This window comes from Hyla sarda, chromosome 8 (assembly GCF_029499605.1).
Source record: "Hyla sarda isolate aHylSar1 chromosome 8, aHylSar1.hap1, whole genome shotgun sequence".
Classification (NCBI taxonomy): domain Eukaryota; kingdom Metazoa; phylum Chordata; class Amphibia; order Anura; family Hylidae; genus Hyla; species Hyla sarda.
Window position 1 is genome coordinate 120,575,758 of NC_079196.1, and position 20,643 is coordinate 120,596,400.

The 20,643-nt window shown below is 43.7% G+C and overlaps 1 protein-coding gene across 3 annotated transcripts in view; it reads right to left on the minus strand.

The window, feature by feature from the left end:
• The window catches only part of LOC130285550 (gamma-crystallin 2-like), a 184,801-nt gene that overhangs the window by 155,991 nt on the left and 8,167 nt on the right, over positions 1-20,643 (minus strand). The gene's annotated exons all lie outside the window — the stretch shown is intronic.

Below are 20,643 nucleotides of genomic sequence, written 5' to 3' on the forward strand. Positions count from 1 at the left end.
GGCAATTGCCCCGTTGCCCCCCCCCCCCCTGGATCCGCCACTGACTCATACGTCCGTGGGAATTTCGGTCCCCGCCGCGTGCCGGGCAGGACCGTACCGGGGTGACTGCTGATATCGATCAGCAGTCACCCCGCGCAAATGCCCAGGGGGGGTCATCAGACCACCCCCATGTCGACGATCGGCGCAAATCGCAAGTTAATTCACACTTGCGATTTGCGAGATTCTGGGTCATTACGGGTCTATGGTGACCTGGTGACCAGGAATATAAGGGGGATCGTGGGTGTCTAAGACACCCACAATCCCCCTGAAGAAATAGGAGTGAGGTGGCAGGGGTACCACCCCTCCTATCCCTGCTATTGGTGGTCTAGACGCGACCACCAATAGCAGATCGGGGGCGGGGGGGTTAACTTTCGTTTTCCCCATCCTGCCCACCCACAATAGGCGGGGTAGAATGGGGAAATGACCGGCGCCGGAGTCCACTTACCGATCTGCGGAGGCTGCGGGCGACGATCGGCGTTGGAGATCGGCGTGCGGCGATGTCGTGCAGCAGGCTCCCTGGATCTGACGGAAGCCGGTAAGTTGCCTAGCAACATCTGGAGGGCTGCAGTCCGAGACCACACTGCGCCATCTAAATATAATACTACCACACACTGCGCCCTCTGAATATAACACTACCACACACTGAGCCCTCTAAATTTAATACTAGCAAACACTGCACTCTCTGAATATAATACTACCACACACTGCACTCTCTGAATATAATACTACCACACTGTGCCCTCTAAATGTAATACTACCACACACTGCACTCTCTGAATAGAATACTACCACACACTGCACTCTCTGAATATAATACTACCACACACTGCACTCTCTGAATATAATACTACCACACACTGTGCCCTCTAAATTTAATACTACCACACACTGCACTCTCTGAATAGAATACTACCACACACTGTACCCTCTGTATATAATACTACCACACACTGCACTCTCTGAATATAATACTACCACACACTGTACCCTCTAAATTTAATACTACCACACACTGCACTCTCTGAATATAACTTGCTGTGCAGTGCACCCTCTGAATAAAATACCCAAATGTATTGTGGCCCATAAAAAAACATACCACCCCAGAAATTCCTCATAATCTACAATATACTTCTGAAATGCAGAACACTCTGTGCCTTCACATATAGTAATAATGCCCCATCTTGTGCCCCTACATATAATAATTATGACCCGTCCTGTTCCCCCCACATAATAATGCCCTGTGCCCCTAACATATATTGCCCCCTGTGCTGTGCCCTTCACATACAATTCCCCGTTCTTTGCCCCTCACATATAATGCCCCCATCATGCGTCCCTCACATATAATGACCCCTGTGCTGTGCCCCTCACATATAATGCCCCCCGTGCTGTGCCCCTCACATATAATGTCCCCTGTGCTGTTCCCCTCACATATAATGCCCCCTGTGCTGTGCCCCTCACATATAATGCCCCCATGCTGTGCCCCTCACATATAATGCTCCTGTCATATGCCCCACACTTATAATGCCCCCTGTGCTGTGCCCTTCACATATAATGCCCCCGTTCTTTGCCCCTCACATATAATGCCCCCATCATGCACCCCTCACATATAATGCCCCGTGCTGTGCCCCTCACATATAATGCCCCCATCATGCGCCCCTCACATATAATGCCCCCTGTCCTATCCAGTCAGGGGGCATTATATGTGAGGGGCACAGCACAGGGGGCATTATATGTTTGGGGCACATGACAGGAGCATTATATGTGAGGGGCATAGGACAGGGAGCATTATATGTGAGGGGCGCATGATGGCGCATTATATATGAGGGGCACAGGATGGGGGCATTATATATGAGGGGCGCATGATGGGGAAATTATTTGTGAGGGGCACAGCACAGGGGGCATTATATGTGTGGGGCACAGCACAGGGGGGCATTATATGTGATGGGCACAGAACAAGGGGCATTATATGTGTGGGGCACAGCACTGGCATTATATGTGAGGGGAACAGCAGAGGGGACATTATGTGTGGGGCACAGCACAGGGGGCATTATATGTGTGGGGCACAGCACAGGGGGCATTATATGTGTGGGGCACAGCACAGGGGGAATTATGTGTGGGGCACAGCACAGGGGGCATTATATCATATAATGCCCCCTGTGCTGTGCCCCACACATATAATACCCCCTGTGCTGTGCCCCACACATATAATACCCCCTGTGCTATGCCCCCCACACATATAATTTATATGTGTGGGCACAGCACAGGGGGCATTATATGTGCGGGGCACAGCACAGGGGGCATTATATGTGTGGGGCACAGCACAGGGGGAATTATGTTTGGGGCACAGCACAGGGGGCATTATATCATATAATGCCCCCTGTGCTGTGCCCCCCACATATAATACCCCCTGTGCTGTGCCCCACACATATAATACCCCCTGTGCTGTGCCCCCCACACATATAATTTATATGTGTGGGCACAGCACAGGGGGCATTATATGTGTGGGGCACAGCACAGGGGGCATTATATGTGTGGGGCACAGCACAGGGGGAATTATGTGTGGGGCACAGCACAGGGGGCATTATATCATATAATGCCCCCTGTGCTGTGCCCCACACATATAATACCCCCTGTGCTGTGCCCCCCACATATATAATTTATATGTGTGGGCACAGCACAGGGGGCATTATATGTGAGGGGCACAGCACAGGGGGCCCCCCTGTCATGTGTTCTTAACATTTAGTGCCCCCAGTGCTTTGCCCTGCAGCACCTCACATTAAAAATTCCCCTTTCTCTCCCCCCCCCCCCTACGTTTTTAAATCCCCCTCCCCCTCCGATACAGTGCCCTTAACAGTGGCACATATTCTGTCCCCCAAATCCCCTGGGCCCTGAGCATACTCGTCTTACTTACTGTATGCTGGCCGCGGGGACGGGATTTCCGGGCGCCGGCGCGATGATGTCATCGCGCCGGCCTGCAGATGATCGCGTCCCCGCAGCTCACACGCTGTGTACTCACAGCGTGTGACTGCCTAGGTTAGTGAATGGTGGAGCGGAAGCTTACAGCTTCGGCTCCACCATTCTAGGGGGCGGGGGGGCAGCAATCTCGGGGGGGGCAATTGCCCCGTTGCCCCCCCCCCCCCCCGGATCCGCCACTGACTCATACGTCCGTGGGAATTTCGGTCCCCGCCGCGTGCCGGGCAGGACCGTACCGGGGTGACTGCTGATATCGATCAGCAGTCACCCCGCGCAAATGCCCAGGGGGGGTCATCAGACCACCCCCATGTCGGCGATCGGCGCAAATCGCAAGTTAATTCACACTTGTGATTTGCGAGATTTCGGGTCATTACGGGTCTATGGTGACCTGGCGACCAGGAATATAAGGGGGATCGTGGGTGTCTAAGACACCCACAATCCCCCTGAAGAAATAGAAGTGAGGTGGCAGGGGTACCACCCCTCCTATCCCTGCTATTGGTGGTCTAGACGCGACCACCAATAGCAGATCGGGGGCGGGGGGGGTTAACTTTAGTTTTCCCCATCCTGCCCACCCACAATAGGCGGGGCAGAATGGGGAAATGACCGGCGCCGGAGTCCACTTACCGATCTGCGGAGGCTGCGGGCGACGATCGGCGTTGGAGATCGGTGTGCGGCGATGTCGTGCAGCAGGCTCCCTGGATCCGGCGGAAGCCGGTAAGTTGCCTAGCAACATCTGGAGGGCTGCAGTCCGAGACCACTATATATACTGTAGCACTCCAGATGTTGCAAAACTACAACTCCCAGCATGCCCAGACAGCTGTTTGGGCATGCTGGGAGCTGTAGTTTTGCAACAGCTGGAGGGCTACAGTTTGAGACCACTATATGGTAGTCTCTGAACTATAGCCCTCCAGATCTTGCAAAACTACAACTCCTAGCATGCCCACACAACTGTTTGCTGTCAGGGCATGCTGGGATTTGTAGTTTTGCAGCATCTGGAGGGCCACAGTTTGCAGTGGTCTCTATACTGTAGCTCTCCAGCTGTCTCAGCATGCTGGGAGTTGTAGTTGTGATCCCTCCAGCTGTTGCATAACTAGATCTCCCAGCATGCCCTTCGGTGATCAGTACATGCTGGGAGTTGTACTTTTGCAACAGCTGGAGGTACACTGGTTGGAAAATATTGAGTTAGATAACAGAACCTAACTGAAGGTTTTCCAACCAGTGTGCCTCCAGCTGTTGCAAAAGTACAACTCCCAGCCTGCATGGTCTGTCAGTACATGCTGGGAGTTGTAGTTTTGAAACCGCTGGAGGTTTGCCCCCCTCCATGTGAACGTACAGGTTACATTCACAAGGGCAGGCTTACAGTAAGTTTTCTGCTTCAAGTATGAGCTGCGGCAAATTTTTCACCGCAGTGCAAACTCCTTGCAGGGAACTCACTGTAAACCTCCGCCAGTGTGAATGTACCCTAAAAACGCTACACTACACTACACTAACACAAAATAAAGGGTAAAACACTACATATACACCCCCTTACACTGTCCCCCCAATAAAAATTGAAAACGTATTGTACGGCAGTGTTTCCAAAATGGAGCCTCCAGCTGCTGCAAAACAACAACTCCCAGCATTTCTGGACAGCCACTGACTGTCCAGGCATGCTGGGAGTTTAGCAACAGCTGGAGGCACCCTGTTTGGGAATCACTTGCGTAGAATACCCCTATGTCCACCCCTATGCAATCCCTAATTTAGTCCTCAAATGCGCATGGCGCTCTCTCACTTCGGAGCCCTGTCGTATTTCAAGGAAACAGTTTAGGGCCACATATGGGGTATCTCCGTACTCGGGAGAAATTACGCTACAAATTTTGGGGGGGGGGGTTCTCCTTTTACCCCTCAGGAAAAGGAAAAGTTGGGGTCTACACCAGTCTGTTAGTGTAAAAAAAAATTTTTTTTACACTAACATGCTGGTGTTGCCCCATACTTTTTATTTTCACAAAAGGAAAAGGAAAAAAAGACCCCCAAAATATGTAACGCAATTTCTCCTGAATACGGAAATACCCCAGATGTGGGCACAAAATGCTCTGCGAACGCACAACAAGGCTCAGGAGTGAGAGCGCACTATGTACATTTGAAGCCTAAATTGGTGATTTGCACAGGGGTGGCTAATTTTACAGCGGTTCTGACATAAACGCAAAAAAATAAATACTGACATGTGACCCCATTTTGGAAACTACACCCCTCCCGGAATGTAACAAGGGGTATAGTGAGCCTTAACACCCGACAGGTGTTTGACAAATTTTCGTTAAAGTTGGATGGGAAAATGAAAAAAAAAAATTTTTTTTCACTAAAATGCTGGTGTTACCCTAAATTTTTCATTTTGAAAAGGGAAAATAGGGGGGAAAAAAAGCACCCCAAAACTTGTAACCCCATTTCTTCTGAGTAAGAAAATACCCCAAATGTGGATGTAAAGTGCTCGGCGGGCGAACTACAATGCTCAGAAGATAGGGAGCGCCATTGGGATTTTGAAGAGAAATGTGTCCGGAATTGAAGGCCATGTGTGTTTACAAAGCCCCCATAATGCCAGAACAATGGACCCCCCAACATGTGACCCCATTTTGGAAGCTACACCCCTCACGTAATGTAATAAGGGGTACAGTGAGCATTTACACCCCACAGGTGTCTGACAGATTTTTGGAACAGTGGTTCCGTGAAAATGAAAAATAACATTTTTCATTTGCTCAGCCCACTCTTCCAAAGATCTGTCAAATGCCAGTGGGGTCTAAATACTCACTGCACCCCTTATTAAATTCTGTGAGGGGTCTAGTTTCCAAAATGGTATGCCATGTGGTTTTTTTTTGTTGCTGTTTTGGCACCATAGGGGCTTCCTAAATGCAACATGCCCCCCAACCAAAATTTGCTCTCAAAAAGCCAAATATGACTCCTTCTCTTCTGAGCATTGTAGTTCGCCCATAGTGCACTTGAGGTCAACTTATGGGCTATTGCCATACTCAGAAGAGATGGGGTTACAAATTTTGAGGGGTATTTTCTGCTATTAACCCTTGCAAAAATGTGAAATTTGGGGGAAACACACATTTTAGTGAATTTTTTTTATTTTTCTTTTTTACACATGCAAAAGTCAGGAAACACCTGTGGGGTATTAAGGCTCACTTAATTCCTTGTTACATTCCTCAAGGGGCCTAGTTTCCAAAATGGTATGCCATGTGTTTTTTTTTTTTTTTTTTTTTTTTTTTTTGCTGTTCTGGCACCATAGGGGCTTCCTAAATGCAACATGCCCCCCAAAAAACATTTCAGAAAAACGTACTCTCCAAAATCCCCTTGTCGCTCCTTTGCTTCTGAGCCCTCTACTGCGCCCGCTGAACACTTTACATAGACATATGAGGTATGTACTTACTCGATAGAAATTGGGCTACAAATACAAGTATAAATTTTCTCCTTTTACCCCTTGTAAAAATTCAAAAATTGGGTCTACAAGAACATTCAAGTGTAAAAAATGAAGATTGTGAATTTTCTCCTTCACTTTGCTGCTATTCCTGTGAAACACCTAAAGGGTTAAAACACTTACTGAATGTCATTTTGAATACTTTGGGGTGAAGTTTTTATAATGGGGTCTTTCTAATATGAAGCCCCTTCAAATCCACTTCAAACCTGAACTGGTCCCTGAAAAATAGTGAGTTTGAAATTTTTGTGAAAAATTGGAAAATTGCTGCTGAACTTTGAAGCCCTCTGGTGTCTTCCAAAAGTAAAAACATGTCAATTTTATGATGCAAACATAAAGTAGACATACTGTATATGTGAATAAAAAAAAATTTTATGGAATATCCATTTTCCTTACAAGCAGAGAGCTTCAAAGTTAGAAAAATGCAAAATTTTTTATTTTTTCATCAAATATTGGGATTTTTCACCAAGAAAGGATGCAAGTTACCACTAAAATTTACCACCATGTTAAAGTAGAATATGTCACGAAAAAACAATCTCGGAATCAGAATGATAACTAAAAGCATTCCAGAGTTATTAATGTTTAAAATGACAGTGGTCAGATGTGCAAAAAACGCTCTGGTCCTAAGGTGTAAAATGGCCTGGTCCTTAAGGGGTTAATAGTTCAGACATTCATGCAAGATTATTTTTATGCTTTATTACTTTATTTTCATAAAAAAGAGGGGTGATTTAAACTTTTAATAGGGGGCTAAAACATGCAATCTTCTGATTGCATACATTGATCACTGCTATGCCATTGCAAAGCCCTGATCAGTGTAACCGGCGATCTGCTGCTCTAGCCTGCTGTGCAGGCATGGAGCAATAGATCACCAATCGGACAACGTAGAGGCAGGTGAGGACCCTCCCGTCGTCTGGTAAGCTGATCAGGACGTTGCGATTTTGTCGCGATAGTCCCGATTAGTTCCACTGAGCTGCCTGGATTCTTTTACTTTCATTTTAGATGCAACGATCTACAGTATTAGCCATGGGTCCTGACTGCCCACAGCAACCAGGACCCACCGGGTTTAACCCATTCTCTGCCAGTGAGAATGGTTTAAAGCCGTTATACTGGAACAAGGCGTACAGGTACGCCCTGAGTCCTTTAGGATCAGAGATGCAGGGCGTATGCATATGCCCTGAGATTCCAAGAGGTTTAGCTTCAAGGAAGGAGATACTGTGGTCTGTCCACCTGTACAGCTGTCTCGTGACCATTTACCTAATTTACCAATCAGACAGGATATGTGCCCTGTATTAGGGTGTGTTCCTATGTTCAGGTTCTTTAATGCAGTTTTTGAACATATAGCAATGGATAGAAAAAACGGCCACTAGGTGGCTCTGTTCTGCTCCCTGATGCAAGTCAAACAGTTAGTTTGGTTTCCACTTGGACTTGCAGAAGTCCCAATTCAGGAAGTGTTTTTTTTTTTAAAGCTCGGTAATATTTTTTAAGGGCAGGAGGGGTGTTCGAAGTAGTTAGGGAAATTCATCTGAGTTTAGTTCAGAAAATATTATTTGCTGACAGGTACTCTTTAAAAAAAAATCATGATTTATTCAAACTGGTGAACACTGTAAATGAAAAAATAGTCAATTCCAGAAAGCCAATTTCTGAACATTGTTTATCTGGAGGGTCTATAATGCACAAACAGTCACACTTTTTAGTCATTAGTGTCACTAGTTGCCTACAATTGGCCCATTAAGAGGATGCCAATTACTGTTACGGCTCTAAAATTAATGCGTCCCTTTTCATTAGAAAAAAACTTTTGACATGTCATAGAGACATTTCAAAAGTTTTAATCGGTTTGGTTTTGAGTGTTCAGACCCCCACCCATCTGACAGCACAAAACAAACTACATTGTGAGTCCATGGAGCTTGTTTCATGCAGCAAGACAAAAAAAATTACAGTGAGCTAGAAAGTGAAGCTCATATTTTAAATTAGTGGTCATCAAAACAGACCCTGACCGATCATAACCTTTGATGTCTCTGCAACATTGCAAAAGTTTTTTTAAAGACAGTGTGAGGAAAAAGTTAAATTGTGTCATTAAATTGTTGTGAGATTTTTTTGTTTGTTTTTTGCACCAAAATATATGGCATACATGATGCACCAAAATTTGCACACCTTTTTGTCCACAGCACAACTTTTTTGGTTAGAAGGCATGACTTGTTCCCTGGGCTGAGGGCTGCACTACAGGACATAGACTGGGGGGAGGTGTTGTCAAATACTGATACAGAGGGGAAATGGGACATCTTTAAATCAACTCTAAATAACTATACAGCTAAATATATACCAAAGGGGAACAAATATAAACGATTAAAACTAAATCCTACATGGCTGACAAATGATGTTAAAAGAGCAATAAACAACAAAAAAATAGCCTTCAATAATAATGATAATGGGGAGGTTGTCACAGGCGATCAAGAGAAAGCGGAGCTACTGTATGAGTTCTTTAGTTCTGTATACACTATGGAAAAAGGAGCTGACATTGGCCAGGTCAGTGCTGGTAACACATCATGTAATGTACTGAACTGGCTTAATGTAGAGATGGTACAAAGTAAGTTAAGTGATATAAATGTAAGAAAATCTCCAGGGCCAGATGGATTGCACCCAAGAGTTCTTAGAGAGGTAAGTTCAGTAATATCTGTACCCCTGTTCATGATATTTAGAGATTCTCTGGTATCTGGTATTGTGCCAAGGGACTGGCGCAAGGCGAATGTGGTGCCAATCTTCAAAAAGGGCTCTAGGTCTTCCCCAGGAAACTATAGACCGGTAAGTTTAACGTGCATTGTGGGTAAATTGTTTGAAGGACTTATAAGGGATTACATACAGGAATACATAGGGGATAATTGTATTATAAGTGATAGCCAGCATGGGTTTACTAAGGATAGAAGTTGTCAAACCAATCTAATTTGCTTTTATGAAGAGGTGAGTAGAAGCCTTGACAGAGGAATGGCTGTGGATATAGTGTTTCTGGATTTTGCTAAAGCATTTGATACTGTCCCTCATAGACGTCTGACAGGTAAGTTAAGGTCTTTGGGCTTGGAAATTTTAGTTTGTAACTGGATTGAACACTGGCTCATGGATCGTACCCAGAGAGTGGTGGTCAATGATTCGTACTCTGATTGGTCCCCGGTTATTAGTGGTGTACCCCAAGGTTCAGTACTGGGCCCGCTGTTGTTTAATTTATTTATCAATGATATAGAGGATGGTATTAACAGCTCTGTTTCTATCTTTGCAGATGACACCAAGCTTTGTAGCACGGTACAGTCTATAGAGGATGTGCATAAGTTACAGGATGACTTGGATAGACTAAGTGTCTGGGCATCCACTTGGCAAATGAGGTTCAATGTGGATAAATGTAAAGTTATGCATCTGGGTACTAATAACCTGCATGCATCGTATGTCTTAGGGGGCATTAAACTGTCAGAGTCACTGGTAGAGAAGGATCTGGGTGTACTTGTAGATCACAGACTACAGAATAGCATGCAATGTCAGGCTGCTGCTTCCAAAGCCAGCAGGATATTGTCATGTATCAAAAGAGGCATGGACTCAAGGGACAGGGACATAATACTCCCCCTTTATAAAGCATTGGTACGGCCTCACCTGGAATATGCTGTTCAGTTTTAAGCACCTGTCCATAAAAGGGACACTGCGGAGTTGGAAAGGGTGCAGAGATGCGCGACTAAACTAATATGGGGCATGGATCATCTTAGCTATGAGGAACGATTAAAGGAGTTACAATTGTTTAGTCTTGAGAAGAGACGTTTAAGGGGGGATATGATAAACGTATATAAGTATATTAATGGCCCATACAAAAAATATGGAGGAAAACTGTTCCAGGTTAAACCACCCCAAAGGACGAGGGGGCACTCCCTCCGTCTGGAGAAGAAAAAGTTTAGTCTCAAGGGGCGACACGCCTTCTTTACCGTGAGGACTGTGAATTTATGGAACGATCTACCTCAGGAACTGGTCACAGCAGGAACAATTAACAGCTTTAAAACCGGATTAGATACATTCCTGGAACAAAATAACATTAATGCTTATGAAGAAATATAAAATCCCTTCCCCAATATCACGCCACACCCCTACCCCTTAATTCCCTGGTTGAACTTGATGGACATATGTCTTTTTTTGACCTTACTAACTATGTAACTATGTAACTATGTAACTTACGAACAAAAAGTACCTCTCCGTGTTTTTTTGGTGCATATTTTGGTGTTTTGTATGACAAGGTTAATTTGGCAGAATGACAGCTTTTGGCGTGGTTTTGCCCAAAATGTACCAAAGATGCATCATAATTGCACCAAATTTTTACCAAAATGCACCAAATTTTTAAGCCCTGCGTCGCTTTTATTTATAAGAAATGTATAAAGTGGGGGTACACTTTCCTTAAGCCTGGGCTTGATTATCACCAATAAATGATGTATATAAAATATATGTAAAAAATGATGTAGATCTATTGAATTAATTTAAAACAATTTATTATTACAATGATAGTGCTTGTGGTGTCCTGTGTAGGGTCCTTACATCGGACTCACCATGATAAGCAAGGTAGTGAATGTATAAAATATTCATACAATGAAATAAAATAAAATAGACATATAATATTCAGGGTAAAAAAGTGCTGGTATCCCAGTGTGGCAAATATTCTGTAGCGCTTATAGATGTATGCATGGAGATCGTGCCTTGTATGGTTGATTACAAATAGTCTGAGTAGCGATGTTTCCGTATAGCTCGTATCTGTTCAGGATACTGCATGCGGTAGGGGTTAAAATCAATGCGCTCTGCGTTGCTGGGGTTTCCTTGTGTGTATCCCATTCTACCCTGGTGGCACAGGGATAGAGATTGGTGAGCGGGATATAGATAGTCTCTTAAAGGAGTAGTCCAGTGGTGACCCAGTGGTGAACAACTTATCCCCTATCCTAAGGATAGGGGATAAGTTGCAGATCGCGGGGGGTCCAACCGGTGGGGCCCCCTGCGATCTCCTGTACGGAGCCCCGACAGCCCGCGGGAAGGGGGCGTGTCAACCTCCGCACGAAGCGGCGGCCGACATGCCCCCTCAATACAACTCTATGGCAGAGCCGAAGCGCTGCCTTCGGCACTCTCCGGCTCTGCCATTGAGATGTATTGAGGGGGCGTGTCGGCTGCCGCTTCTGTGCGGGGGTCGACACCCACTATCTGGCCGGAGAGCCTGGCCCCCATACAGAGAGATCGCAGGGGGCCCCAGCGGTCGGACCCCCCGCGATCTCAAACTTATCCCCTATCCTTAGGATAGGGGATAAGTTTTTCACCACTGGACTACCCCTTTAATTGTAATCCTGTGGGTGCATGAGGCTGTGTTCTGCTGCGCTGGAGGCCCCTCAAATGTGGACCACTCTACCCCGGCGGCACAAGAAAAGTTTTGAGTGGATTTGGGGATTTGGCACACTGTGCCTCTTACCAGCAATGTCCTGGAGCCTGGTTGCCGGAAAAAGGTTTTCGCCATGGACACGTCCGCTGGCAGGCGGGATGCGTACAACCCCGGAAGCGTGCTCCGGTAAATTTCTTGCGATCCGGTGAATGATGGTAAAGATCATCTGGTTTGCCAATACTGTTGTACAGGTGATAGAGGCTAGATGCTTTTCGAGTTACTCATCTACCTCTTTTTCAATAGCAATGGCTGACTGGTTGTGGAGAGGTACTATTTATGCCTGCAGCAGCCCTGTAATTGGATAGTTCTCATCATTATATACAAATTGTGTACTGGATCGTTGTACAGGTGATACTGATTGTCTGGTGTTGTGATGCAAAATCTGGATGTGTAAAATTCGTTGTCAACTTCTTCTTGAGTGTAAAGATTTGATTGCAATAAAAAAAAAATGTTAATGAATGTTTATTATATGTTCATGAATGTTTATTATGTGGAAATATGTTGAAACATTATTTGTATATATACATAGTAATCAAGATAGTAATAAATGATGTAAGGATGGCAAAAAAATTATAAATATATATTATAATCATTCGTATGTAGAAATGTTTGTGATAATAAGATAATAGGTTGATATCATATCTATTGATTCATAATCGGAATGGTGATTTATTATACTGAGTTGGTGTTATGTTGTATTGAAACTATAAAGTGCAGACACATATTGCAGAAGTGTGATGTTTGAGCTATGTGTCCTACTGGTAATGGGAGTAATCTGGATATCACAATGCATTTATGAGTATAATAAATCACCATTCCGATTATGAATCTATATATATATAATATCAACCTATTATCTTAGTATCACAAACATTTCTACATATGCATGATTATAATATATATTTATAATTGTTTTGCCATCCTTACATCATTTCTTACTATCTTGATCACTATGTATATATACAAATTATTTTTCAACATATTTCCACATAATGAAAGTGTGGGCCCTTTAAAAAATGATGAGGAAGAAATTATAAACGGGGATCAGGAAAAAGCAAATATATTAAACAAACTCTTCTCCACTGTGTTCACCGAGGAAAATGAGATGCCAGGTGAAATACAGCGAGACAAGGTAAACTCCCCAGTACAGGTCACCAGTCTAACCCAGGAAGAAGTACAGTGCCGCCTACAAAAAAATCAAAATAGACAAATCACCAGGTCCAGATGGCATTCACCCCCAGTGTTCTAAAGGAATTAAGTAATGTAATAGACAGACCCCTATTTTTAATAATCACAGACTCTATAGTAACAGGCACTGATCCCCAGGACTGGCGCATTGCAAATGTGGTACCAATATTTAACTCCTTAACGACACAGGACGTATATTTACGTCCTGCACCGGCTCCCGCGATATGAAGCGGGATCGTGCCGCGATCCTGCATCATATCGCGTCGGTCCCGGTGCTCATCAACGGCCGGGACCCGCGGCTAATACCACACATCGCCGATCGCGGCAATGTGCGGTATTAACCCTTTAGAAGTGGCGGTCAAAGCTGACCGCCGCTTCTAAAGTGAAAGTGACCCGGCTGCTCAGTCGGGCTGTTCGGGACTGCCGCGGTGAAATCGCGGCGTCCCGAACAGCTTGCAGGACACCGGGAGGGCCCTTACCTGCCTCCTCGGTGTCCGATCGGCGAATGACTGCTCCGTGCCTGAGATCCAGGCAGGAGCAGTCAAGCGCCGATAACACTGATCACAGGCGTGTTAATACACGCCTGTGATCTGTGTAAAAGATCAGTGTGTGCAGTGTTATAGGTTCCTATGGGACCTATAACACTGCAAAAAAAAAGTAAAAAAAAAGTGTTAATAAAGGTCATTTAACCCCTTCCCTAATAAAAGTTTGAATCACCCCCCTTTTCCCATGAAAAATAAATAAAAATAAACATATGTGGTATCGCCGCGTGCGTAAATGTCCGAACTATGAAAATACATCATTAATTAAACCGCACGGTCAATGGCGTACGCGCAAAAAAATTCAAAAGTCAAAAAAAGCGCATTTTTGGTCACTTTTTATACCATTAAAAAATGAATAAAAAGTGATCAAAAAGTACGATCAAAACAAAAATCATACCAATAAAAACTTCAGATCACGGCGCAAAAAATGAGTCCTCAAACCGCCCTGTATGTGGAAAAATAAAAAAGTTATAGGGGTCAGAAGATGACATTTTTAAACGTATACATTTTCCTGCATGTAGTTATGATTTTTTCCAGAAGTGCGACAAAATATATAAGTAGGGTATCATTTTAACCATATGGACCTACAGAATAAGGATAAGGTGTAATTTTTACCAAAATATGCACTGCGTAGAAACGGAAGCCCCCAAAAGTAACAAAATGGCATTTTTTCTTCGATTTTGTCGCACAATGATTTTTTTTCCGTTTCGCCGTGCATTTTTGGGTAAAATGACTAATGTCACTGCAAAGTAGAATTGGCGACGCAAAAAATAAGCCATAATATGGATTTTTAGGTGGAAAATTGAAAGGGTTATGATTTTTAAAAGGTAAGGAGGAAAAAACGAAAGTGCAAAAACTGAAAAAACCTGAGTCCTTAAGGGGTTAAAGAGGGATCAAAAGGTGACCCCGGGAATTATAGACCTGTTAGTTTAACCTCCGTTGTATGTAAATTGTTTGAGGGTTTTCTAAGGGATGCAATTCTGGAGTGTCTTAATAAAAATAAATATATGACCCCATGTCAGCATGGCTTTATGAGGGATCGGTCCTGTCAAACTAATCTGATCAACTTTTATGAGGAGGTGAGCTCCAGACTGGGCCAGGGGCAATCACTGGATGTCGTATATCTGGATTTTTCCAAAGCATTTGATACAGTGCCACATAAAAGGTTGGTGCATAAAATGAGAAGGATGGGGCTGGGGGAGAATGTGTGCAAGTGGGTAAGTAACTGGCTCAATGATAGGAAACAGAGGTTGGTTATTAATGGTACTTATTCTGATTGGGTGACTTTTACTAGTGGGGTACCACAGGGGTCCGTCTTGGGTCCTGTTCTATTTGATATATTTGTTAATGAGCTTGTGGAGGGGTTGAATAGTAAAGTAGCAATCTTTGCAGATGATCCTAAACTCTGTAAAGCGGTAAACACTATAGAGGACAGTGCACTGTTACAAATGGATCTGAATAGGTTGGAGGCTTGGGCTGGGAAGTGGCAGATGAGGTTCAACACTGATAAATGTAAGGTAATGCACATGGGGAAGAAAAATCCAGGCTGGGATTATGTATTAAATGGGAAAACACTTGGGACGACTGACATGGAAAAGGATTTAGAATTTAGGATTTAGTTAATAGTAAATTTAGCTGTAGTGACCAGTGTCGGGCAGCTTCTGCCAAGGCAAATAAAATCATGGGGTGCATTAACAAGGAAATAATTCTACCGCTGTACAAATCACTAGTCAGACCACACATAGAATACTGTGTACAGTACTGGGCACCAGTGTACAAAAAAGATATAGGGGAGCTGGAGAGGGTTCAAAGACGGGCAACCAGAGTAATACGGGGAATGGGAGGACTACAGTACCCAGAAAGATTATCAGAATTAGGGTTATTTAGTTTAGAAAAAAGAAGGCTTAGGGGAGACCTAATAACTATGTATATATGCATCTCTCCCATGATCTATTTATACCCCGGACTATCTATAAGAAGGGGGCATCTTCTACGTTTAGAAGAAAGAAGGTTTCTACACCAGCACAGACGGGGGTTCTTTACTGTAAGAGCAGTGAGATTGTGGAATTCTCTCCCGGAGGAGGTGGTCATGGTGAACTCTGTAAAAGAGTTCAAAAGGGGTCTGGATGCATTTTTGGAGAGTAATAACATTACAGGTTATGGATACTAGATTCATAGGGACAGAACGTTGATCCAGGTATTTATTCTGACTGCTATATTTGGAGTCGGGAAGGAATTTTTACCTCTAGTATGAAGGTTATTTTGCCTTCCTCTGGATCAACTCAGTAGGGACTCATTAGGGTTATAGGTTGAACTTGATGGACTTTGGTCTTTTTTCAACCTCATGAACTATGTTACTATGTTACTCTGTTAACTAATAAACATTCATGAACATTTAATAAACATTCATGAACTTTTTTTTTTTTTGCAATCAAATCTTTACACTCAAGAAGAAGTTGACAACAAATTTTCCACATCCAGGTTTTGCATCACAACACCAGACCATCAGTATCACCTGTACAACGATCCAGTACCCAATTTGTATATAACGATGAGAACTATCCAATTACAGGGCTGCTGCAGGTAGAAATAGTACCTCTCCACAACCAGTCAGCCATTGCTATTTCAAAAGAGGTAGATGAGTACCTCGAAACGCGTGTAGCCTCCATCACCTGTACCCCAGTATTGACAAACCTGACAATCTTTACCATCATTCACCGGATCGCAAGAAATTTACCGGAGCACGCTTCCGGGGTTGTACGCATCCCGCCTGCCAGCGGACGTCTCCGCGGCGAAAACCTTTTTCCGGCAACCAGGCTCCAGGACATTGCTGGTAAGAGGCACAGTGTGCCAAATCTCCAAATCCACTCAAAACTTTTCCTGTGCCGGGGTAGAGTGGTCCACATTTGTGGGGCCTCCAGCGCTGCAGAACGCAGCCTCATGCACCCACACGATTACAATTAAGAGACTATCTATATCCCGCTCACCAATCTCTATCCCTGTGCCGCCAGGGTAGAGTGGGATACACACAAGGAAACCCCAGTGCCGCAGGGCGCATTGATTTTAACCCCATACTAACACACTGCCACATGCAGTTTCCTGACCAGATACTGGCTACACAGAGACATCGCTACTCAGACTATTTGTAATCAACCATACAAGGCACGATCTCCGTGCATACATCTATAAGCGCTACAGACTATTTGCCACACTGGGATACCAGCACTTTTTTACCATGAATATTATATGTCTATTTTATTTTAATTTATTTCATTGTATGAGTATTTTATACATTCACTACCTTGCTTATCGTGGTGAGTCCGATGTAAGGGCCCTACACAGGACACCACAAGCACTATCATTGTAATAATAAATTGTTTTAAATTAATTCACTACATAATTTTTTACATGTGTTTTATATACACCCATTTATTGGTGATAATCAATCCCAGACTTGCGCAAAGTATACCCCCACTTTATACATTGTTCGCAGGTTGTATGGGATACACAACCTTTTTCACATTAGTACTCGTCTGGCAATAATACTATTGTCCCTATTGTCGGGTTGCAGCTACCTATACATGTTTTTGGCTATATTTATTTATAAGAAGCCACATATGGTTAACACCAACATTTAGACTGCCTTTTAATTCCTCCAGTTTAAGGAGTAGCTACAAAGCAACAGGTGGTGTATGTCACAAAAGTGACATAAAACCATCTATGCACTGATATTTCCCAATTAGTGTGCCACACACTGATGACACTTTGTCCCGTTCCGGTAATCTTGTCTGTTAGCTCCAGCTCCGGTACCCAGCTTGGGGCATGGGCGGAGCTTAGCGACGTCAACGCTGCTGTTTTCTAGCAGGGGTACCCAGCAGGGAGCAGCAGCGGTGACGTCACTAAGCTCCACCCATGCCCCAAGTCGCTGCTGGGTCTCGCAGCAGTGGTGACGTCACTAAGCTCCGCTCATTCCCCAAGCCGGGTGCCCGGAGCTGGAGCTAACGGACAGGATTACCGGAGATCCCCGCCACATAACAGGACAAGGTGAGTACTGTTGTTATCAGTGTCACCTGAACCAACAGTTTAGTGCAGGTGACACTGGTGACAGATTTCCTTTAACTTAATTAAAACAGATTTCACCTGCTTTACTACTATTATTATATATGTGTGGCCATACTGCTGTGTTCACTGATCACTGTCCCTCTTCTCCGAACACATGCTTTCTCTAAGATGGCTGCAGTCGCCATGGACTTTTACAGTGTCTCTGCCACCCCCCATATTGCCTCCTGATCAGCTGGGATAGCAATTTGCAGGGCTACCCTAAAGTCATGTGATCCTCCCTCTTTCTACTTTCTGCCATGTGTTATTTTAGCCAAACGTAACTCACTGAAGCTTGAGTTTGCACAGGAATGAACAGTTAGCAAAGTTCAAACCAAACCCAGGTTCTTTGGGTTGGGTTCACTCATTTCTAGTAAAAACCAATGGGCGATTTTTGTTCATTTTTTGTACATTGTGTTTTATGGGGAAAAAATATATTGGACCTGATTTACGGAGAACGTTTGATTTTTATTCCAGCCATTTATTAGCAGGATTTTGTGTGAATTGTAGTAAATTGGTTGGGTTGCAAGAACATGCAAAAGCAGTGAAAGGGGATTCTGTGAGACATTGCTGTCATTGTGACATTGATATTTAATATTAAAAGAAAGGCATGACTCCAGTGAGCAAAAGAGCACAGAAATTGGATCAGTGAGTAGTGGAAAAACATTGCCAGGTCAGATGAATCCGGATTTCTATTGCACCATGCTAATGGGTAAAAGCCGTATGAGTCAATGGATTCTTTTTGGCACATACTGGCTCTTCTGATACCAGTGGATGGAAGCTTATCTAAGTATTGTTTTAGATACCACATTTTTTCCTCTCTGGCAGCTGTTAATCCTATGGATGAAGGATACTTTTAGCAGGACAATGTACCATGACACAATGGTTGTACAGTCCTATACTTGTTCCATAAACATAAAACACAAAGAGAGCGCTCCTAGTGCAATTAACAGGGTAAACCACGTATGGGCTGATGTCATGCGCTTACCCAAAATAGTTGTGCAAACAGACAGGCACAACACTGGTGTAGTTGTGTATAGACTCCAACGTGCAGCCAATACCTTCCACCACCTCGTGGTGTTCTATTCTCCAGCAAAAACCTCCAAGTCACTAAGGGATTCTCCATGCGCAAGCAGCGGATAGCAGCAGCATAAGGTATAGCAGCAGTAGATATGAATGACGATCAGTGGCAATAAAACCAAGGGGATTTATTAAGAACAACGCGTTTCAACACCAGGACAGGCGTCTTTCTCAAGTTCAGGGAACTTGAGAAAGACGCCTGTCCTGGCGTTGAAACGCATTGTTCTTAATAAATCCCCTTGATTTTATTGCCACTGATCGTCATTCATATCTACTGCTGCTATATCTTATGCTGCTGCTATCCGCTGCTTGCGCATGGAGAATCCCTTAGTGGCTTGGAGGTTTTTGCTGTTCCATAAACATGAAAGCCAGTTTTCCTTGCTTTACCTTTACAGTCCCAGATCATGTCAATTTACTATCCACATGTGAATACACAGTAGAATCCATACTACAATGAACTGCTGTGGTTCTGAAGTCCAAAGAAGGTCCATCACGCTACTGATAGGCATCTCTAATTAAATTACTTTTTATAAGTCTGTGCTGGTAACTGGTGTATTTCACAAATTTCTTGAAAGTGAACTTAATTAATAAGCAAGACTAAGAGCAGAAAAAGAACACAGATAAAGTAATGTTACAGTGGGGCAAGTATTTAGTCAGCCACCAATTGTGCAAGTTCTCCCACTTAAAAAGATGAGAGAGGCCTGTTATTTTCATCATAGGTAAACCTCAACTATGAGAGACATAATGAGAAAAGAAAAAAAAAAGCGTAAAAATCCCATTGTCTGATTTTCAAAGAATGTATTTGCAAATTATGGTGGAAAATAAGTATTTGGTCAATAACAAAAGTCCATCTCAATACTTTGTTATATACCCTTTGTTGGCAATGACAGAGGTGACACGTTTTCTGTAAGTCTTCACAAGGTTTTCACACAGTGTTGCTGGTATTTTGGCCCATTCCTCCATGCAGATCTCCTCTAGAGCAGTGATGTTTTGGGGCTGTCGCTGGGAAACACAGACTTTCATAGGGTTGAGATCTGGAGACTGGCTAGGCCACTCCAGGACCTTGAAATGCTTCTTATGAAGCCACTCCTTCGTTGCCCGGGCAGTGTGTTTGGGATCATTGTCATGCTGAAAGACCAACCCAAGTTTCATCTTCAATGCTTTTGCTGATAGAAGGAGGTTGGGGCGTGGAGACCCAGATAGAGGGAGATTATGAGTGGTCTTGTATGTCTTCCATTTCTAATAATTTTTCCGACAGTTGATTTCTTCACACCAAGCTGCTTGCCTATTGCAGATTCAGTTTTCCCCTGGTGCAGGTCTACAATTTTGTTTCTGGTGTCCTTCGACAACTCTTTGGTCTTGGCCATAGTGGAGTTTGGAGTGTGACTGTTTGAGGTTGTGGACAGGTTTCTTTTATACTGATAACAAGTTCAAACAGGTGCCATTAATACAGGTAAGGAGTGGAGGACAGAGGAGACTCTTAGAGAAGAAGTTACAGGTCTGTGAGAACCAGAAATCTTGCTTGTTTGTAGGTGACAAAATACTTATTTTCCACCATAATTTGTAAATAAATTCTTTGAAAATCAGACAATGTGATTTTATGGATTTTTTTTTTCTCATTATGCCTCTCATAGTTGAGGTATACCTATGATGAAAATTACAGGCCTCTCTCGTCTTTTTAAGTGGGAGAACTTTCACAATTGTTGGCTAATTAAATACTTTTTTGCCCCACTGTATGTTAGATAATTATTAATAAGCCATTATTAAATGTAGTAAATAACATTGATTGTAAAATGGAAAGGGCACCTAAAAAGGCATGGGAAAGGGTGGAGTTT